This window comes from Mus musculus, chromosome 2 (assembly GCF_000001635.26).
Source record: "Mus musculus strain C57BL/6J chromosome 2, GRCm38.p6 C57BL/6J".
Classification (NCBI taxonomy): Eukaryota; Metazoa; Chordata; class Mammalia; order Rodentia; family Muridae; genus Mus; species Mus musculus.
The window spans coordinates 105610134-105633440 of record NC_000068.7 but is presented as its reverse complement, the minus strand read 5'-3'; the positions used below and the strand labels follow the sequence as shown (position 1 = coordinate 105633440).

Genomic DNA, 23307 nt, shown 5'->3' with positions numbered 1-23307 from the left:
TTGGCTCATGTTGAAAGCTAGAACATTAGTTAACCAGGCACAGAAATGTCACCCTTGGATTAAAGCAAGCCGGCTTCCAGAGGGCTGGTGCCTGAGAGGTCTCGGATGGGAGAGAGCGAAGGCTGACCTGACACTAAAATTTAGTTCTGTTGGAAAAAAAAAAGCACATGCTCAAAATAGGGTCTGAGGAACGTATGGCAATTCCTTATGGCAGACCAAAGGACAGATTTGCCTGCAAATGAGGTCAAAAGACATCTTGTTCATCTTCAGATATCGTCTCAATTATTACACTGGGCAGCATTTCAGAAGATGTTTCAAAAGAAGAAGAATCAGGGAGTCTCAATAACAGCAATAATGGCAGTAGCAGCTGCCAATCAAAGGCAAACACTTGCATTTATCAGCTTGCATTGCTCTTTTCATAACAGCTAAGTATGGGCGTTATTATTTCAAATATAAGCAAGGCTTTATTATTTAGTTTAGCCATTCTAACATTTAATTTAATTTTAATATCTTACATGTATAAGTGTTTATATGTATGCATGTGTACCATCTGTGTGCCTGGTGTCCACAGAGGTCAGAAATAGGCATTGGATCCCCTGGACTGGAGTTAGAGATAGTTGTTAGCCATCATGTGGATGCTGGAAATGGAACCCAGGTTTTTTGCAAGGGGAATAAATGCTCTTACCTACTGAGATAATCACCAGCCCTCAAAATATTTCCCTCTCTCTTTCTTGCCTTTTTTTTTTTTTGATTTTTTGTTTTTGTTTTTGTTTTTTGAGAAAGAGTCTCATCATATAACACTGGCTGGTTAGGAATTAGCTTTATAGACCAGGCTGGTCTCAAATTCATAGAGATCTGCCTGCCTCTGTCTCCTGACTGCAGGGATTAAAGGCGTGAACCACTACACCAGGGTTTAGAATTGTAGGCATTTTATGGAGAGGTAAAATGATTTACCAGAATTACCCAGATAGTAATTAACAGAGTAAGACCTGTGTGTGTGTGTGTGTGTGTGTGTGTGTGTGTGTGTGTGTGTATGTGTGTGTGTGTGTGTGTGTGTGTGTGTTTGTGTGTGTGTGAATGTGTGTGTGTGTGAATGTATATATGTGGGGGTGTTTGAGTGAGTGCATGCATGTGTATGTATACATATACTACTGTAGATGAATATATATTTGTATATGTGTGCATGCTGAGTGTTGTTAGGATATGTTTACTTTGTTTTGAGACAAGGTCTTTTATTTTCCTGGGGCTTATTGATTAAGCTAGGCTAGCTAGCAAATCAAACCCCAGGGACCTGCCTGTCTCTGCCTCCCCAGAGCTGGCATTAAAATTATGAGTCATTTTGCGAGACTTTTTGAAACAAGTTCTGGGGTTCAAATTCAAGGCTTTATGCTAGAGCAGCAAGCACTTTAGTCCTGGAGCCATCCATCTGGCCCTACTGTAGTGTAGATTCTGTGGTGAGATTACTTACATCACAACAACTGTTTCTCATAGCATAATTCTAGGTGATGCTTAGTAACAACAGGGATAGGGAGAAGCTTAGTGGCAAAGAATGTCTGTTCACACACACACACACACACACACACACACACACACACACACACTTTTACCCATCTCCCATATGCAGTCATTTTCTCACTCCTGCGATATACTTACTGTAGAAAGTGTCACTCATAGGGCTAGAAAGAGGACTTAGCAAGTAAAGGAATTTGCCAAACACAAGTCTGATGAGCCCAGTTCGATTCCAGGAGCTCAGATAAGGGTAGAAGGAGAGAATGAACGCCAGGAGGGTGTCCTCTGACTTATGCAGGCTCACTGGGATATGTCCTGCCCACCTTATGCCAACTCTCTCACTAGTATGTTATACTTATTCTAGGAACTTTCATGCATGTTATTAGACAAATATGGCATTCGTTCAGTGTGCTCCTTGATTCCATCTTTGCCTGTGTGTGTTTTGTGTCCAGCTTTCTTGGAGAAATATCTTTTCAGGGGACAGTTGAATGATTACATCACAAAGAAATCTATCACCTGCTCAGATGCCTGCCTAGGTAACAGGGTGTGATTTAGACAGAGACAAGGAATAAGGTCATAAATGTCTTCACTGTATCACAGGAAGCCAATCAAGGAAGAAGATATTGATGGGACATAGGACAGGCACCAACCTTAGTTTGGTGGTTGGCTGGTACATAATTTATCTTCTTTTCTTGTCCCTCCCTTTATTTCTTGATTTCTATTTTTTTCTTTGTCTGTGTATGTGTGTGTGTGTGTGTGTGTGTGTGTGTGTGTGTGTGTGTGTGTGTGTGTGTGTGTGTGTGTGTATGTGTGTGTTGTCTGTGTGTGACATGTATGTGCACAGATACATTTGGAGGCCACAGATCAACCTCAGGTGTCTATCTTCAGGGGTCATTTATCTCTCGCTTCCTTCCTCCCCTCCTTCTGTCCTTCTTTCCTTCTTGTCTTTCTGTCTTTCTTCTTTCTTTTGAAAGAAGGCTTTAGCTATGTAGCTTGGATGCCCTAGAACTCATTATGGAGAGCAGGCTGGCCTTGAACTCACAGAGATTAGCTGTCTCTGCCCTCTGAATGTTGGAATTAAAATTGTGCACCACTATAATTGGCTTCAGAAAAGTCCTCTTGATTATATTTTATATTTTAGAATACTGGAAAAATAAAATATTCTAATATGAAGAAGGAAATACTTCGTGGACCCACCAACACTGTTGAAAGTTATTTTGTTTACAGTACAGTGGGGATAGTATAGTTAGGACATGCCACTGCCTGAATGATTTTTTTCTTTTACATTTTTTTTCTTTTTTAAAATATTCTTTAATTAGGTATTTATTTTATTTACATTTCCAATGCTATCCCAAAAGTCCTCCACACGGTCCCCCACCCATTCCCCCACCCACCCACTCCTACTTCATGGCCCTGGCATTCCCCTGTACTGAGGCATATAAAGTTTGCATGACCAATGGGCCTCTCTTTCCACTGATGGCCGACTAGGCCATCTTTTGATACATACGCAGCTAGAGACACGAGCTCCGGGGGGTACTGGTTAGTTCATATTGTTGTTCCACCTATAGGGTTGCAGATTCCCCCCCCCCCCCCGGCTCCTTGGGTGCTTTCTCTAGCTCCTCCATTAGGGGCCCTGTGATCCATCCAATAGCTGACTGTGAGCATCCACTTCTGTGTTTGGTAGGCCCTGGCATAGTCTTTTTTTTTTTTTAACGTTTTTATTGGATATTTTCTTTATTTACACTTCAAATGTTATCCGCTTTCCTGGTTTTCCCCCTCCCAGAAACTCCCTATCCCATCCCCCTCCCCCTACTTCTATGAGGGTGTTCCCCTTTCTAAGAAGGACTGAAGCACCCACACGTTGGTCTTCCTTCTTCTTGAGCTTCATGTGGTCTGTGAATTGTATCTTGAGTATTCCGAGCTTTTGGGCTAATATCCACTTATCAGTGAGTGCATATCATGTGTGTTCTTTTAGTTCCACCCATTTGCCTAAGAATTTCATGAATTCATCGTTTTTAATGACCGAGTAGTACTCCATTGTGTAAATGTATCACATTTTCTGTATCCATTCCTCTATTGAAGGACATCTGGGTTCTTTCCAGCTTCTGGCTATTATAAATAAGGCTGCTATGAACATAGTGGAGCATGTGTCCTTGTTATATGTTGGAGCATCTTCTGGGTATATGTCCAGGAGTGGTATAGCTGGGTCCTCAGGTAGTACTATGTCCAATTTTCTAAGGAACTGCCAGACTGCTTTCCAGAATGGTTGTACCAGCTTACAATCCCACCAGCAATGGAGGAGTGTTCATCTTTCTCCACATCCTCACCAGCATCTTGTCTGAATGTCTTAGTCTTCTCCTCTCCCCCCACCTCCCACTTCATAAGTTGAAAGCTAATCTATACTTTGCTTTGAAGATTTTTGAATATGAGGCTTTGGAGAGGTGAATAGATCAGGAGAGTTGTGCCCTAATGGATGATATTAGCACTCTTACGAAAGAGACCCCAGAGAGCCGCCTTACCTAACGACAAAATGTGGAGTCATCTATGAGAAACAAGTCCTGAAGCAGACAGAGAATCTTCTTGATCTTGGACACTCTGTCTCTGAGAGCTGTGAGAAGCAGACCTTCCTGGGTCATAAGCTAGCCACCTGTCTTATTCAGGGTTTCTATTCCTGCACAAACATCACGACCAAGAAGCAAGATGGAGAGGAAAGGGTTTATTTAGCTTACTCTTCCACATTGCTGTTTATCACCAAAGGAAGTCAGGACTGGAACTCAAGCAGGCCAGGAAGCAGGAGCTGATGGAGAGGCCATGGAGAGATATTTCTTATTGGCTTGCGTCTCCTGGCTTGCTCAGCTTGCTTTCTTATAGAAACCAAGACTACCAGCCCAGGGATGGCACCACCCACAAGGGGCCCTCCCCTTCTTGATCATTAATTGAGAAAATGCCTTACAGATGGATCTCATGGAGGTATTTTCTCACTGGAAGCTCCTTTCTCCATGATAACTCCAGCTTGTGTCAAGTTGACACACAAAACCAGCCCATGCACCACTTTATGTATTTTGGTCACAGCAGTTTGAATGAGCTAATGTAAAGACTATTCTACAAGGCAAGGACTAAAGATCGGTATTTAGGACAGCCCCATCACAGTCTGTAGTTCTATTCCATCTGACCCTACCTCAGTCAGGGTGTGATCAAGCTTCTAAGAGCCTAGGAGAGCCTGCCCAGTGTGATCAGAGGTTACTTTTGTGGCTGGTCTGACTCCGCCTATCTTCCCTCACATCTACACCATCAGGATATTTCCCAGTGCTGTGACCATGCTGCCTGCCTCCTGACCTCCACCCACACACCTGCTTCTTCACATGCCTGCATCTCGTCTCCAGTCCTCCCCTCCCTTCCCCACTCCCACTAACTTCTTTCATTGTCTTTTGGGTGAACGCCTATTTACACTTCCAGGTTTCTCTCTTAGTCACCTGAAGAGTATCTGCAGAGTATCCACTGACCTCATCTCTCTAGTCTCACAACCATTCCTCACTATCCTGTTCCTACCATAGAGGATAAAAGGACAGAACCACATTCACAGAGATGCTTGCAGTGTGCACATACAATCACTCATCAAATGCTTTATTTGCCAGACACTCAGGGGCACGTGAGAGAAACAAAGCAGGAGAGAGATTTTCATTGCTATGGGATGACTGCAGCTCACCTGGTATTCAGTTTCTGGCACTCAGGTTGCCAGAGGGTGCAGGGATGGGCATGCTTCTAGAATGATATTGCTCTGTGACGGTTCAACCTCTTTTTCTGATGGCATAGTGTACCATCCCTGCACTGTTGGAAACGTTACCTAATATCCTCTAACAGATCTAGTCTTTTACAGTTGGTTCTATTGTCTGCAACAACCACCTCCCTTAATTAATTCAGTTATTTGTATCACAGAGAATTGATTCAAGGTAGCTCACATCCCTCATATAAAATGGCTTGGTACTGATATGACTTATATATACCCTCTTCCTCTCCCTGACCCACTTTCTTGTGATGCTGGGGGTTGAACCCAGAGCCTTGCACATTCTAGGTAAGCAGTCTACCACTGAGTTCTGCCCCAGCTCCACTAATATTAGTCACACTTAGTGTACCTAATGTGAAATAAACAGTTATTAGACTATATGGCTTGTATTGCTCATACTTGTACATATTCAGTAAAGATACAGTTTTTCTCAAATAGTCTCAGGCCTTGGCTAGTGGAATCTATTTCTATAGACTCTGTAGATGTGAAGGGCCAACTCTACTGCACCCTGACACAGGTTTGAGATCTTAATAAGTCTTGAGTTTTAAATGCTCTGAATGTGATAAATGTTCTGTAAATGGATAAGGAGGTGGGTGGATGGATGTCTCACCAAGGGCAGCCTCCAAAGCCGTAGGTTCCAAGACAGGAATAGAAGAACCCTCAGTGACAATAACAGAGATTGAGTTTGAAGAGTGGATGCGGAATAGTAGGGTCACAGGGGAATGGAAAGAAAGCAGAGGCAAAGTTGCCAGACAGAGCACAGGGGCAGCTTTCATTACAGTGTAAGGTCACGCTGTGCCTACACACACCATGTTGACTCAATATCTCCGGCAGAAAAAATATCTGGTTAATTTCAAAGAAAATAGCTGAGCCTGATGCCTGGCCTTGTGGTGACTAAACGCCCAGTGAACTGACAGAATTGTATTGAATGGCCGGGCTGGTGGCACATCAATATACATTCCCAGAGACCCAGCCAAGTAGAAGGGTGTGAATTGGAGATGCGATTGGATCTGAGGAGTGCACTGCAGGGTGAGGGAAGCTGAGCAAGGCCTGAAGTGATGGAGGCTGTGTGTGTGTGTGCATGTGTGTGTGTGTGCACATGCATGCATGTGTCGGTACACGTGCATGTGTGTGTGTTTCATTTTGTTGCTGGTTCCCTTTCCATTTTCACTGCCAAGTAGATAGATCATCATCACTGGATATTGCAGGTACGATATATGTACTCACCCTATTCTCCAACTCTAATCATCTATTTCTTTGTCTAACCATCAATGCTTAGGTCCTCAGGACAGATGGGCTAAAGGATAGTGGGGAGCCCTTGAGTAACAGTGGTCAGTGGATGGCTGAGACCATTCCAAGCACTATCAACAACGTCCCAGGCTCCAGGTCTCTTTCGGTTGCAGCGACAAATACTCTGGAAAAAAAGCAACATGGGGGCTTGGGGGTGGGGTGGAAGGCTTAGCTAGCTAGCTTACAACTCCAAGCTAGTCTTGTCATTTCAGGGACATCAAGGCAGGAAATTAAGCATTCCTCTCATCACACCCATAATCAAGAGCAGTGAGAGAATGACCACATCCTGAATTGCTGGTTAGCTCCCTTCTCTTTGATGCAGTCCAGAATGCCCTGCCTACAGAATGGTGCTGCCCATAGTAGGTTAAGTCTGCCTCTACATCAACTAACAGCTGGTCACATAGGCAGTAGACCAACCTGACCTACATAAGTCCTCATTAAGACTCTCTTCAATGAGGTTCTATATTGTGTCAAGCTGATATTTAAACTTACTAGCAGACCCCTGAATAGTTGTTTGGTTACGACTTCAGCTTAGTAAGCGTAGGCTTAGTAAGGAGTAAACTGCTTACCTGGAGAAAAATTATCTAGTCTTAATGAAAACCTAACATACAAATGACATGCTGGACAGTTGCAAATTTGAAAACTTTTTTTTTTTTTAAAGACAAGTTCTAGCTGACGTAAAATTTGTTACGTTGTTCAATCTGGCCTTGAAATTCACAGAGCTCCCCTTGCCTCTGCATCCCTAGAGCTGGGGTTAAGGGCTGCAAATTTAATCTTGATTTGTATCCCTGCCATGGTTAACATCCTATCACGTCTCTTCAGAAGACTCGGGGCCAAGACATATACTGATGTCACAGGAGAGCAGGTGGCTGAGCATTGGGGTGCTTGAAACTTTCTAAGTTCAAGACACAGAGCCTTCAACAGAGCTCGCTTATCTATCTATCTATCTATCTATCTATCTATCTATCTATCTATCTATCTATCTATTCATTTTTATTTGTTTGTTTAATGTTTATGGGTGTTTTATCTGCCTGTATGCTTGTAGATCTCATACGTATATCAGAAGCTAGAAGGGAAAGGCCAATCCTCTTGAACTGGTGTTACAAACAGTTGTGAGTCACCCTGTAGGTGCTGAGAATTAAACCCAGCTCTTTTGGAAGGGCAGCTAGGCTCCTAACCACTGAACCATCTCTCTAGATCCCCATCACAGGGTTCTTAATCCAAGAAACACACCAGAATCATCTATACAACTTTAAAAAATAGGCACAGCTTTATACATTGATCCTTACACGAAGAGATCCAGTAGGTCCGAGCACCTGAAATTTGAAAAGCCCTGTGAATATTTTAGATATGCCACTGCTTGTGGAGGAGCCCTGATTGGAGGGATGACCTCAGCCCCAAGTCTGAGACTATCCACATGCAGGGAGAGAGCTGTGCAGGGGAGTCAAGCTGGCCATGAGATTCAGAGAGAGTGGGCTCAATGTGAACACACACACACATGTGCACATGTGAATACACACACACACATACACACGCACACACGCGCACGCGCACACACACACAGACAGAGAGAGAGAGAGAGACAGGGAGAGAGACACAGAGACAGAGAGAGAGAGACAGAGAGAAGACTGTAGTCAAGAGATTTCCCAGCAGCCCTTGCAGCCAGAAACCAATCAAATTAGAGTGGAAGTGGTATATGCAAGTTAATGGTCATCAAAGGAAAAGGAGGGCTGTGTTCTTTCCTTTCTTTTCTCTTTTCATCATCAGGACACAGATGTGGGCATTGGATCTGGGCAAACACTTTAGGATACAATATAGATGCTGTGTATTGAATATGGAAAAGTGATGAGAGTATTCACAACATCACATTATCTCTGCCAGTTATGAGAAAGAAATGATCAACCTTTTTAAGCCAGTAACTTTGATTTTTATAAAGTCACCCTAAAAAACCTTCTAACCAACACAGTTCTCACTATAAATTCTTTAGATGGCACATCAACTAACCATAGAAGACCGAATTCAAAGACTTCTCTGTAGGAAGAGCTATGCTTTTATTTGTCTATGATTCTCCTCATGTTTATTCTGGAGTAGCTGCACAGGTAAGACACAGGTCAAGCATAGGGCATGAAAGTGACATTCTGTATGAAGGACAGCAACCTGGGGTTTGTAAGAATGCAGATGTAGGGCTATAGAAATGGCTCAATTAGGAAAGTGCTTGCTTTCCAAGCAGGAGGACAAGAGCTCAGGTCTCAGCACCCACATAATAGTTAGGCATACATCTGTCATCCTATCTCTGAGGGTGGGGGCAGAGATAGGTGGAGATACCTGGAGTTTGCTGGCTAGCCACTCTAGCAAAATTGGTGAGATCCAGGTTTAGCGAGAGACCTTGCCTCAAAAAATAAGGTAGAGAGTAATGGAGAGAGACAGTTGATAGTGTCCTTTGGCCTCCACACACATGTTCACATGCCTATATTCACACATGTGCATCCACACAGACACACATACACACCCTTGGCTCTTCTCTCAGAGATGCCAATTTTTTGAGCCTGGCACAAGCTAGAGACTAGTATTTGAGGAGTGCTCCAGGTCACTCCAGCACAGGCAGTCCTTAGGCTGTGCATTGAGAAGAGTATTCTCCGAGTGGAGCCCCCTTCCACCAGTGCTGGACTTGGGAAATTCTGCAGGGAGTAGGCTCAGCGAGTTTCTTAATTACCACAGAGACGCTGTGGGTGACGGTGCTCAGCAATCGAGAAACAGTGTCTTGAAATGGATACTTGGGGATATCTGATGGGACCCTCAGTGAGAGGCAGAGAGCCGGGACATTATGAAGCATCACTCTAGATGGCCTGGAAACTCCACACACAGGCACTAATCGGACAACAAGACAGCATTAAATTATTTGGAGTCATGATTGAAAAATAAATATTTTAAGGGACCAGAGGGCACCACTTAAACACTTTACTCTTCATGCTCATTTTTTTTTAGTTCCCAGTGTTGACTGAGGAGTTGGCATCATTGCCAGTGATAAAGATGCTGGATGATGATGAGAGACTTGTCTGTGTTTACGTTGGGCATACGCTTCACAAGTGAACCTCATGGATGTCCCTCCACAGCCTCTGAAACTGAAGCTCCTATCACAGGCAAGTGACAATCAGAAGTCATTGTGACACCAGCTACCGGAACAATTAGGAATACACTTTCAGCTCAAGGGAGTATGATGGGGACGGAGATAAAATGCTCAGCTGAACCGGGTGTGTACCCCATCCGTAGAGCATGTGATTAGCATGTGTGAGGCCCTGGGTTGGGTCTCAAGTAACACACATACACACACACAGACACACACACACACAGACACACACACACACACACACACACACACACTCATGCATAATGAAAACCAACTCACAGAATTAATAGCAGAAATTCTAGGAGCATTTTTATGTGTGTAATGATCCTGTGCTCTGAACTGTGAGTGAGTGTGTGTGTGTGTGTGTTGGGGGTGTGTGTGTGAATTATGGGGCAGAGCACAGGCCAGAGAAATGTAACAGATTCAGGAACTTACAATGTCCTCTAGAGGAGGATCATATATGAAAGTAACACAATTGCATTGTGGGATTAGTGTTAAATCGGCCCTCACACAATTCCAGTGATGAGCAGGCAAGAGACTGTCAGGTGAAGGTTCTTGAGGTAGGCCGTCCTCTGATATCAGTGAATGACAGGAATCTGTCTTGGTGTTATGAATACAAAAGTGACAAAGGGAAGGATCCCCTTTCTCAAAGGGCTTCCATTCTGGTGGAAGGAGGCAGGTTGTGCAAGCTATTAAGAATAAATACCATTACAAATGGTTCCTAACTTAACAGTGGTTTGACTTACTCTCTCTCCCACCAACTCTGTAGTATTTGTGTGTGTTTATGTCATGCAGACACCAGAGGTCAAAGTAATGTGTCTTTCTCTACCAGTCTCCATCTCACTTTCTGAGACAAGGCCTGGATCCTGGGTCCTGCTGTTTTGATGAGTCAGGCTCGCCAGTTCGGGCTCCCTGGAACCAACGCATCTCTGCCCCTGGTGGGGACATAGGCATGTACTTCTTACTGTACTGAATTTTTTTTTAAGCAGGTACTGGGGATTTGAACTCAGGTCCTCAGGCTTGCATATTAAGCACTTTATTCACTAAACTATCTCCCCAGTCCTGCTTTGACTTATTTTTTTTTTTACCATAGTTAGAATCTTTATGTTCATATTAATAGACTTTTAAAGATCAGTTTTATGGTTTTTGAATCCCCTAACCTCAGGTCTTCTGCACCTCTGCTTACTCCATCTTGCTCCGGCTTGTCCCTTGCTCTAACTGATGAACCAACGTGGAGAAACTATTCTGCGTCCAAGTCCATAGGGTACAGTGGGTTTCCATGTTGGCGGCAAATGTTCTATGGGTTTTTAAATACTGTAGTCATTCATCATATTTGTTACCCATGTTAGTGGATTTCATTGTCTGTTTTACTGTCTGGTGATGCAAAAGCAGTGTATATTAGTAGAAACTGCACATGGCGTTTGGCACTGTCTGGCCACACGTGGCCTAAGACTTGAGTGATGCAGGAAGACAACAGGCAGCAGCAGCTCCTGGGAGCACAGGAACAAAAGACCAAGAGGGTTTTAGTCTGGAGGAAATTTGAGCCACTTGTCTGATGTCACAGGCTGATGGATAGAAACTATTCTAATTCTGACTTCCGTGAGCCTGGTGTCCCTGCCCTTGGTGCTATCCCTAACCATTTCTCAAGGTGTTTTTGTTTGTTTGTTTTTGTTTTTTCTAGACAGGGTTCCTCTGTGTGTAGCCCTAGCTTTTCTGGAACTTGCACTATAGACCAGTCTACCTCGAATGAAGATATCTGCCTGTCTCTGCTCCTAAGTGCAGGGATTAAAGGTGTGCTCTGACACTGCCTGGCTTCAAGACGCCTCCCTTTCCTGCTTAACTCTGACAATAGACATAAAACCTTTCACTTCTTGTCCTACTACTGTCTGGGTTATGACTTTTGACATGTCTCTGACCCTCATTTTGTGTGGTGTGTGCACATGCACATGTGTGTGTGTGTATGTGTGTGTGTGTGTGTGTGTGTGTGTGTGTGTGTCGCTTCCAATGCTTTCCTACTCCCCCATCTTCTGGCCTTGAGCTCTTCTGACATACTCAAGGATGACCCTTGTATTGCATGGCTGTCCCTGTGAGAACAGGTCAATGGCATTGAAAACAACCTCGTGGACAAAACATTCCAGCTACGGATGTAGTCCTCAAGTGATCACAGATTGAGGGCATAAAACAGCAGCAGGCATGTTATGCCCATGTGTTGTGTGGGGCAGTGGTGACTGGTTTGTTTTTGTCCTGTTTTGTTCTGTAATTATTTGAGACCTCAACTAGGAAGACATGAGTGCCTAGAGCCAATGGTAAGGGTTGGGAACTCAAGGGTTTTTTTTTTTTTTTTTTTTTTGTTTGTTTGTTTGTTTGTTTGTTTGTTTCTCCCCAAGACTGCTAAAGGGCTAGTCTGTTGATTAAAGTAGTTCATGTGTGTTTATTCCACATGGCTTTGGGTTTCTTTCCAACATGGTCTCAGGCAGGGAGACTTCTTACATGCAGACTTCAGGGCTTCTAAACACCTGTTCCAGGGAGCAAGATGGGAGTTATGTGACCTCTTGTGACCTAGCCTCAGTCACAGCACTGCTCCTGACACTCTCTATTGTTTGAAACAACCATCCAGGTTTAAGTAGAAGCGACACAGCCCCACCAACTCAATAGGCTCGTCAAGTATTTCAGCACATGCTTTACACCCAGGGTGCAAACAAACAGAAGATTGAGAAATTAAACATACAAGTTAAAAACCCACCAGTTTTTTATTACACAGGCGTCTCTAAAACAGCTCCCACAGTTTTCCATACAAAGATCTTTCCTGTTTAAAATAAAACAGAAATCTTCAGAAAATAATTATTACCTAGGTAAGAACAAAATGCACCAAGCAAATAACCCAAAACAACCAAACATAAAGAATTAAGCATAATACAAACAATGTGAAATCTTCCTGAAAATGTGTCAGCACCGGTGACCGTTGATAACTTTTGAAGAACACCCTTTCAGGCGTTTCTCTATGCATCTACACAAGTAAACATGTCACTACTTTTACAGAAACTGGATCAACTATTGAACGCTTAAAATTAAATACATTTTATTTTATTTTTTTTTTACCACTCAATAATATACTACAGCCAACAGAGATTGTTGGTTTCATATCCAGTAGCTATTATCCTGATGGATGCTTGGTTTGTGTGTTTGCTTGGTTATTAATTAATTTATTTATTAACACAGGATCTCATGTAGCCCAGCCTGGTCTTACTATGTCATTGAGACTGGCCTTGAACTCCTCCTGATCCTTTTGCCTCCACCGTCTGAGTGCTGGGGTCACAGGTACACTCCATCCTGTCGGCCAAGGGCTCTGTCTTAAGTCGCTGGTCCACATTCTTTTCAGTAGAAACTTGTTCCCAGAGGTGGGCTCTACCGTCAGCCTCTTGGGCAAAACAGAATTTGCCTTAGCTGTGGATAGTCTCTTCTTTTAGCTAGCAACAGAATAAGGAGGAAAAATGCAAAAGAATTCTAGCCAAAGTGACACAAGAATTGGATGGATTTAGAGAAATGTATTTCTTTTAAATAATGTTTTAATTACTATTTTATGTGTATGGGTACTTTGCGTGCATGAACGGGTGTGCACACCTGGTGCCCAAAGAGGCCCGAAGAGGCCCAGGAGCTCCAGAACTGGAATCATATACAGTCGGGTGCTGTCCTGTGGGTTCTGGGGATCAAAGCCAGGTTCTCTGGCAGGTGAAGCTAGTGCTCTGATTGCTGAGCCATTGCTCCAGCCCAAGGAAATGGGTTTCCTAATAGTAATTAAGAAGGCAGTAGTTTGGAATGGCCACTCTTCCTTTACCATACGTTGTCTTTCGTGCATGAGGTAGCAGTGTTGTTATCAGGATCTCTGAAACCCATGACATCACATAGGCGGGACCTGCAGACCTGTTGCCAAGGCAACAGCTACCATATTCCCAGAATCCACTTAGCTCATCTCCCACCTTTACCTGTGTTACATCATCACTCATATATAAAGACAAACCTCCCTGATCTCTCTCTCTCTTCCCCCCCTTCTCTTTCTGCCATCACCTTGCTCCCCTCTCTCCCAATAAACCTCTTACACGTGGAACTGCTTTGGTCTGGTGTGCTACGTTTAGACTCGAGCTGCTATTCTAACACATCAAGCAGTGAGTGCCACAGTAGCTTCAGGTGTTGTGAGGATTGCCTTTCTTCTTTTTTATAATAAATTACTGATTGTTTAACTTAAATGGTTGCATCATAGTTTTCTGTTAAAACCAAGAGTATTCTAACTGATGAATGCCCATAAGTACTATTATGCAAAATTACTGCCTTTTGAATTGGAATATCATCAATAACTGTAAAATTCCTAACTGTTTGCCATTTTTGGCCCTTTTCTTTATTTTGAGTCATAATAAATGACACTAATGAATATTAATATTTGAACTAACTTAAGTTGCATGTCATATATTACCTCAAACCACAATGATTCCATATATGTTACCTTTTAATTATCCTTTAATGTTGACATCTTTCACAATCATTGGATTTGTTTTTTTAATTTTTAAAATAAATTTCATACATGAGCACACAGTATTTACAATATTTCCATTCCTCCACATTACATCTCTTCTCCCTTTTCAAGCCCATGTTATTGCTGTATATGTGTGTGTGTGTGTGTATATATATATATATATATATATCCCTATATGTATGTATACCACCACCTACTGAATTCCTGTGTGTGTATGTGTTTAGAGATAGCCACTGGGGCTTGGATAACCTATCAGGAGGCTTGTCACTGAAGAAAATTTATTTTCCCTCTCTCCACAGCCATAGACTGCCTGTAGCTCTATATTTACTGGTGGGGCTTTGTTTAATTTCCCATTGGCATGCTGACTATAGGGTCACTATGTAGGCCATGTTTAGGCAACCATACTGTTGAGACTTCATGGGTACAGCACTCATGTTATGTCTAGAAGATACTGTCTTACAGCCAGCTCCCTGGTCCTCTCGCTCTTAAGATCTTTCAGCCTCTTCTTTCACAGTGTTCCCTGAAACTTGTGTGTAGGGGTTGTGTTGTAGATGTATCAGCTGGGACTGTACACCTCACGGTCACACATTTGCTGCATTTGAACTGGTTGGGGATCTCTGAAGTAGTCTCTGTCTGCTGCCAATGAGGCTTCCTTGATGAAGGGAAAGAGTTGCATTTACCTGTGGATATACAGATAAGTGTTTAGAATACAGTTCGATGCTATATTGATTTAGAAAAATGTCAGTAGTAGTGCAGTAGTGAATCGTAGATCCTCTAGGATCTGTGAGCTTTCCAGACATGAGTAGTTGACTGCTTTGAAGTATTAAGCATGAGTTCCCTTGTACTGAATGGACCTTAAATCCAACTCGATAGCTGTTGGTTACCCCTGAGATAGAATCGCCACTTGAACCAGGGTGTACTCCTGGACTGGTCACTGCTGTGCTTCACAGATTTAACATCTTGACAGGATTCCTGACTACTGTTAGCACCTTCTAATACTGTGAGGATTAGCCCTCAGGGAGAGGGAGGACTAACCTTCAGGAAGAGGCAGGACTAACCTTCAGGGAGAGGGAGAACTAGCCTTCAGGAGGAGGAGGACTAGCCTTCAGAGAGAGGGAGGATTAGCCTTCAGGGAGGAGGAGGAGGACTGGCCCTCAGGGAGGAGGAAGACTAGCCCTCAGGAAGGAGGAGGACTAGCCCTCAGGGAGGAGGAAGACTAGCCCTCAGGAAGGAGGAGGACTAGCCCTCAGGGAGGAAGAGGACTAGCCCTTAGGGAGGAGAAGGACTAGCCTTTAGGGAGGAAGACTAGCCTTCAGGGAGAGGGAGGATTAGCCTTTAGGGAAGAGGACTAGCCTTTAGGGAGGAGGACTAGCCTTAGGGAGGAGGACTAGCCTTCAGGGAGAAAGACTAGCCTTCAAAGGGGAGGTCTAGCCTTCAGGAAGGAGGACTACCCTTCTGGGAGGAGGACTACCCTTCAGGGAGGATTTGCCCTTAGGGACATGGGCTCCAGGTCAATTCCACTTCTATTTCTTCAAGTCCCATATGTGTTGTTTTCAGGAAGAGGGTCTTACCTTCAAGTTCTGAGAGAAAACCAAGTATGATGGCAATAGCCTATATTTGTTTTGGGGTCTCCTGAAGTCCTCTGACCAGCAACACAGAGGGATGCTTCTCATGGCTCTGGGTTATTTGTCAAGGAATCTATGGCTCCTAGGAGAAGCATTGTTAGTCCATGTGACACAATACCACTTAAACAATAATGTATTATATATAAAAATATTTAAATAAAATAGTGTTACCCATTAAGCTTCACACCACCACTTTCCCATAAGCACCTGTGTCATACTATCTCCTGCTCTCGAGCCTTTCCACAGAACGTTATTAAAACTAATCAACCTGGCGTGATTGTGCACACACCTCTGACCTCACTACTCAGGGGACTAATGTAGAAGGACTGAGAGAAAGTTTAAGGCCTTCATAGTGATGATCCTATCAAAACCCCTAACAAATTGACATTGGTAATAGTATTGTTTAAGCTAGACTTTATTTGGATTCAATGAGTTTTTGTGCAGGCCCTTCTCCACTCCAGGAAACAGAGCCAGGTACTATTATGCATTAGATTCTCTGGTTTTTAATAGACTTGAAGTCATGTCCTTGGCGGGTGTAACTGAACACACTTCTAGAAAAAGCAAACAAACAAACAACACATTGAAGGCAAACATATGCTTAAGTGCTTATGAATAGTCATCCTTACAACTTTATGTAGCAAGGTGTTCTTATTCTCGTTTTCTTTTCAGAGAGGTTGAGGCTTGGTACAGGCCACTCAGGGGCAGAGTTCAATTCCATCAGACAGCTGGCTCGGGTTTAGAGGATGTTATATCCCTGACCCTTCACCAGAGCTAGGCTGGAGAGCAGACCGTCACCTGTGGGAAGAGCTAACTCTGTTCAAAAATGAATATAACGCACCAGCAGCTACTGGCCCATTTGGCCAGAGTCCCCTATGTCCCTTCCTCCTGTATCCACTCCTTTTAACTTATTCTGACTAACCAACAGCTGCTTGTCAATCTTACCCAGTGCTCTGGGCTACAATGCAAAGGCGCCTCCTGGTGTTTGCATTTGAATAGGGACCCGAGTCTGGAAAACAATGAGGCTCGGGTGGGAGTGGGGGCGAATTCGAGCTAATCCTCTTCCTGGCGTCTTCCATTCCACCACGTGGCATTACCTCCCGCACCTGCGCAGAAACCTCGATTCTCCTTTTGAATTCCTTGTGAATGAGGTCTGTGCATCTAAAGAGGGACAGAGCCTTCCAGGGACAGGAAAAAGGACTGCTTTTCAGCCAGTGTCTCTTTGGCACCACCTCCTGGGTTCCTACTTTCCTGCATGGGAGCACTATCCATTGTCAGGCCAGAACCAGGCAGGGAGGACTCTAGGTGAAGGTAGCTGTCTCCGACCTTTCCAAACATTCAGAGACCTTTCCCCAGTGCTCGAAGGGATGCTAATTGTCACTGTGCAGTAGAGACATGGATGGTCCGAGTGACCAGCTGGTAAATGATACAGTAAGGCCTGTAACTGTGGCCCGCCTGCTTCTGTCTACACAGCTTCAGATCTTCCACCACAGCGAACATTGTCACCACGATTGTTCTAGAAATAGGGCCATTGCCAAAACCAACCTCAAATTCCTGGTGTGCGGAGGATTCTGTGATGTCCTGGGTCAGCAGTCTGTGGTTCTCAGTCCCTGGAGAACCAGGCAGGAAACAAAGCCTCTTTCTCAGGCACTCTCCTGAAGGCGGAAGTGGCTCTGTGTGGTAGGCAGCAAGTTAGAGGCCAGGGCCAGCATCCTGTCAGGGAGTGAGCATTTCCGCATTCAAAGTGGCACACCGAAAGGACACTGAGAGTGAACCACTGCCACTCTGTTTACCTGGGAGTTCTCTGGGACCTAGGAGCAATGCTAATCCTTTTGTTGGCTTTAAGAGGACTCAGCGAAACCAGCTCTGTCCGAAAAACAGCTTGGGGAAAACTAATAGACTACAATGTGGACTGACTCAGCTCAGTCATCATCAAGCCACTCGCGGAGCAGCCTTGTTGTTGATGAGTTGGCATGAGGTCACCCTACGGGCAACAGAAGTCACCACTCAGGGCTGGTGAGATGGCTCAGTGGGTAAGAGCACCCGACTGCTCTTCCGAAGGTCTGAAGTTCAAATCCCAGCAACCACATGGTGGCTCACAACCATCTGTAACAAGATCTGACGCCCTCTTCTGGAGTGTCTGAAGACAGCTACAGTGTACTTACATATAATAAATAAATAAATCTTTAAAAAAAAAAAAAAAAAAAAAAGTCACCACTCAAAAGTATGAATAAGAACTGCTACCAGGTGTTGTCCTTTCCCTACACACAAACGCTCGACATGAGTGAACTTGGCTAATCCTAGGAACAAACAATAAAACAGTGTGCATAATTACTACTGTCACTTGACTGGTAAAGAATCTAGGCATTGAGGGTCTGGAAATTTGTACTGGATCTAGGACCAAATATGGCACTTTGATCCCTTAAAAGTTTCAGGCAGAAGGAATTGAAGGAAGGAATAATTGTTAAAAGCTCACATGGTAAGCAAGTGGCAAAGTTGGGAGCCAACGTTATCAGAAAGGCTAGGAGCAGAGAGTACTGGGGACGGCTGGATACATCCATGCTTCCCTTTCCTGTGGGTTTTGATTTTGGTTTTGTTCTGGTAACTTTTTTTTTTCTTTTTTGGACAAGGTCTCACTTGTATGTATGTAGCCCTGGCTGACCTGGAACTCACTGTGTTGACCAGGCTGGCCTTGAACTCACAGAGATCTATCTGCCTGCCAAATGCTGGGATTAAAGGCATGTGCTACAACGCCTGGCTAGTGTCTTATAATACCTGTTTTATGGGATGAAAATCACAAAGAGAATTTACACCAGAAAAGAAGGGAATGGCCCTCAGTGGGTGCCTGGTTCATGGAAAAATGGGCAGTGTCTGAGTCTTCGAGTGTCCAAGGGAAGTAAGTTTGGAAAGACCATGGTGCTTAGGGGGACAGAGGGAAGGAAAACAACCAACACTGATGTTAGGGGGAGAGTTGCTTAGAACTTAGTCATTGATTTGATTGCCTTTATATTCCCTCACAAAACCATGGGATGAAGACAAAGTGCCTACCCTCTATGGGGATTGTAATCTGGGAGCAGGGAAGGGGAAAAGTTAAGCTTTCAACTAAGCACCCATGAACTTGCAAAGGCATAAAATAACCTGCAAGTCTGGCTTCTGTCCTGCCATAGTTTGAATTCTTGAGGATCAGGTATGAATGCCTGCCACACAGTCATCTATGAAGTCGGTGCTTAGGCATTACTGCATAGTGGTTAAACAGATATACAAGATACACTGAAGGAATAGCCTATGGGGTTATGTTTCTGATTGTAAGAGGTAGAGATGGGGGTGGTGGAAAACCCTCCATTGAGATTTGAGCCAGGGTTTAAGAGTTGAAGTTTCAACGAGCTGCTGAAGTTATTTCCTGTAGAGGGAAATAAAATGCTGCCTACTGATGCAGTCTAAGCATGTCTGAGGAGCTACCAGATAAGTTCCAGGAGCTAGGACTTCAGTGTAGGCCAGTGATAAGGAGAAAGAATCAAAGGATAGGGTGAAGGGTATGTACCTAGGTGGGGTAAGCTCACTTGAGTCTTACCACAGTATTGGGTGGGAAATTGGGTGAGTCCCCTGATCTCCTTTCAGGAGGTATATTGAATCATGGAGTCTACTGGTAGATCTGAGAACTTCAGGATTAGATATATTCAAAAGTATAAAAAAGATGTCCCACCAGACACCATTCATGGAGACAAAACCAAACCTTGGAATGTATTCCTCCATGCAGAAGTGCAGTGTGGACATGCCCCATGTATATGTGGAGATACTTGGTGAACATGAAGGGGTAGCCGGAGAAGGTAGAGAGGAGAGAAAACCCAAGTGGCTGAGCTAAAGCCTTCCTTTGCCTTCTGCTGCCTCCCTTAGTCCCTCTGGATCATCTAGACATCTGCAGATCCTCCCAGAGTCTCTCATTTAGCCCCGGAGATCTGCGAAAGCCTGGGTGCAGAGAGTTGGTGCAGTTTTGACAAGATGCTCACAGAGGTTCAGTGACTAGTTTTAATTAGGCCATCTTTGTTTATGTTTGATGTTTATCAGCTAATTGGCATGGCAAGGTGTGAGTCACACGGCTTTCCCCTGGCGTGGAATCAGTTTGTCAGAGGAAAGGCCAGGAGAACAAATGATCCCAATTATGAGAGAACCCACTGGGCTAATTATCATCCCACTAAGGACAGAACACCCCCCCCCCCCCTCCTGCTCTTCCTGCTGTGGCTGCACCAAGCACTTGCTCGGGATCCCCCAGCCTCCTCCGACCCAGGAAGTCAGGATCTAGGCCCAGCTGGCTACCTGGAGATTTATTCTCTTGAATTCAAAACCTACATGTTCCTTCTGCTTAGACACACTAAGGCAATAGCTCTCCTTAGTCCAAATTAATTCTTCCTTTTAGACCCTGCCACAAAAGTAGCTCCTATATAGCTTTTGGATGCATTTGTAATTAACTTTTCAATAACATAATTGGTTTTGTTATAATCACTCTCTTACTTATGAAAGAGACTGAGTGGTGATTGGACTTTACAGTAATTGATTGGTTCAAGGGCAATGGCTGCAGTTGGCTTTGAACTCTCATGACTTCTCAGCACTGCTCTTGATCAGTACAAGATCCCCGGAGGCTCAAACAACCTAAGCATCAATCCAATCAGGATTCTTCCGGAGGATTTTTCTGGGGCGACTGTCCCTGTAACTATGGTAGTACTAGAACAATGTGGTCCAGAACTTTCTGTGACGGTGGAAATGACCATCTACTCACTTATCCAGGCAGTATTTTTAGCCACATGTGGCTATAGAGCATAACGATCGCTGAGGGCTGATTGACTTTTTCGTTGTATTGGGTTTTGATGGAAAGAGCCACACGGAGCTTGCTGCTTCCTTTGTAGGACAGTACCTGCTTAACTGCGGTTTTCCCGAAGGCAGCAATTCCTCAGGAGCCTGCACCTGTGGCTTTTCTACCCCACAGTTTCCTGCCTCCCAGTGGGCAGCGCAGGGCTCCTGGTTTTCCGTAGCTTCCCCGCTGGTCACTGAGGCCCCTCCAGCGGAGGGCTCGTGCAGAGGAATGCGGTTTGGCTGCCCTTGAGTTGAATGATGATCGAGGACCTTTGGAATGTCCACAAAGCCCCCACACTCTAGGCCTCCTCTGTCTCTTTCCCTCACCGGGGTAACAGATGGCCCCGGCTTTCACCAGCCGGGCCCGAGCACATTGTCACTCCCAGCTGAAAGTGAAATATTCAGTGGCATTTAAATTAAATAGACTCTAATGCTTCAGTAATATTAATTACGTTTTCATTCATCCCTAGCCTAATAAATCAATGCGTAAAGAGGGGATGCTCGGGAGGCTGGCAGCCGAGTGGGGCCACTGCGCCTTTGTGTGAGGCCGCACACAATGCCCCCATTCTTACAGGGCCCTGCTTGCCCCTGCAAACATCTGTGCTTAGCGCCTCTTGAGGAGGAGCCAAAGTGGTAACATTTACACTCTGCGTCCAATTTGTCCCTGCACCAGGGCCTGAGTCAAGGCAAATGTAAAGCCAGAGTCACAATACTCACTACATGTAGAGCTGTTGCTGCTGCTGCTGCTGCTGCTGCTGCTGCTGCTGCTGCTGCTGCTGCTGGGGGTGGGTTGGGGTGGTGGTGGCAGCGATGGTTTGTCTGTACAACTGCCGGGGGTTAGAAAATTGGGGGCCGAGAGAGCTAGGGAACTGGTGGAGAGAGAGAGAGAGAGAGAGAGAGAGAGAGAGAGAGAGAGAGAGAGAGGTGTCTGTTGGTGCTAAGATCTCTTTCCTAGCTGGAGCCAAGGGAGGAAGGAGACAAGCTAGCCAGCAAAGCCTGGACAGAAGAGGAAGGAAAGAGGGAAGGAAGGAGAGGAGGGGAAGGAAGGAGATTAGGATGTTATTACCGAATGAGCAAGCATTTAGTAGGAGCAGTAACTGGGTGTGTTTATGCCTTCCAATGCTCTCTAACACAAAATAGCAACTGTAACTAGCGTAGTAATTTAAACTTATTTGTAGATCATAGAAATTAAATGTTTGCTGCCCTCATCTGCTACTGGAGGCCAGGCTTCCCACCTCTGAATTCTACTTGGGAGAGAGGATGTTGGGGATATGGTTTAGGCTGGGGGCAAAGGGCTGATGTTTGAGAAGTTTCCAGCATTTCCCCTGGTTTCTGTGGCTCTTGGCTTTGGGGAGGTCCTGTCCCCAGCGAGCAGTGGCCCCACCCCGCTCCCAGCTATACATATGTAAAAGAAGCCAATAAAACAGTCCAGAGGGCCTGCCCTCCTAAATCTTCAGGCGACAAAACCTCCCTCTTGTGATGCTTCAAAGCTGCCCAAAGCTACCAGTTTACCCCTAGAAGTCCCTACTCAAAGCCTCTGATTGGAAAATAAATAGCCTTGCCCATAAAAGTTCAGGCCAATTGTTGGTCCAGGAATGGGAAAGGGCCGTGTGCATCAGTGTGTGGAGCTCCGGCCTCTCATTCCTCTAGGGAGGCACCTCTCTTCCACCAGATGCAGGTTGTGGCAATAGAAATGGTTTCTGAGGAAAGTTTGAAATAGTGACTATTAGGTGTTCGGTAAGCCACTCAGCAAACCTAGACACATGATGCTAGAAAGCCACGGTAGCACTGTCCGTCAGAGAGAGGGGAGTATACCACCTGGCCCCTCCACTTACATGTTTTTCTGTTTAGACAATGTGTTCCACCATGCCGTAACCAAAATTGGGCCACTAGGAGCATACTGCTTTGTGATTTGCTCCTGCCCCCAACGAATATGACTCAAAAAATATTTAAACACCATTAAATGCATATCCACGCTATAACATTTTAAATGATGAATTTTGCAGATTACAGTTGAAATGCTATTTATTTAATTGATCCCCAACTGCTGTATATTTGATTTTCTTTGCCTCCTTTTTCCTCTCACATATATTATAATAAATTTGCTCATGGCTAAATTGAGATGCATATCTCTGAGTATTCTTTGTGTTGTTGTTTTGTTTTGTTTTGAGACAGAATTTCAAAAAGCCCAGGATGGCTTCCAACTCACTAAGTAGCCAAGGATGGCCTTGAACTTCTCTGTCTGTCTCTGTCTCTGTCTCTTTGTGTGTGTGTGTGTGTGTGTGTGTGTGTGTGTGTGTGGTTGCATGTGTCAGTGTGTAAGTGGAGGCCAGATGTTGGTGCTGGGTTATTCCTCAATCAATTCTCCACCTTGGTTTTTGAGAGAATGTCTTATTTAACCTGGAGCTTGCCCATTTGGTCGGCCAGCAAGCCTCTGTCCTTCCTGACCCTACCTCTCCAGTACTGGGTTTGCCGGTACAAAATACTGCACCTAGCTTTCACATGATATGGTGTACTGGATAGTCTCATGTCAACTTGACACACAAGCTAGAGTCATCTGACATGGGGGGAACTTAATTGAGAAAAGGCCTCCGTAAGA

The 23307-nt window shown here is 44.5% G+C and overlaps 2 long non-coding RNA genes across 3 annotated transcripts in view; one reads left to right on the top strand and one right to left on the bottom strand.

The window, feature by feature from the left end:
* The window catches only part of Pax6os1 (paired box 6 opposite strand 1), a 134251-nt gene that overhangs the window by 36890 nt on the left and 74054 nt on the right, over window positions 1–23307 (top strand). The gene's annotated exons all lie outside the window — the stretch shown is intronic.
* Gm35946 lies at window positions 12959–21926 on the bottom strand. 2 transcript variants are annotated; one of them, XR_866617.2, is made up of 5 exons: window positions 21426–21926; window positions 17406–17573; window positions 16490–16658; window positions 15810–15945; window positions 12959–13177 (listed from the first exon to the last, which is right to left on the bottom strand). It is a non-coding gene; the product is annotated as a predicted gene, 35946 (long non-coding RNA). The 2 variants fall into 2 exon arrangements; XR_374851.4 differs by having other exon boundaries at window positions 12959–14918; window positions 21426–21924.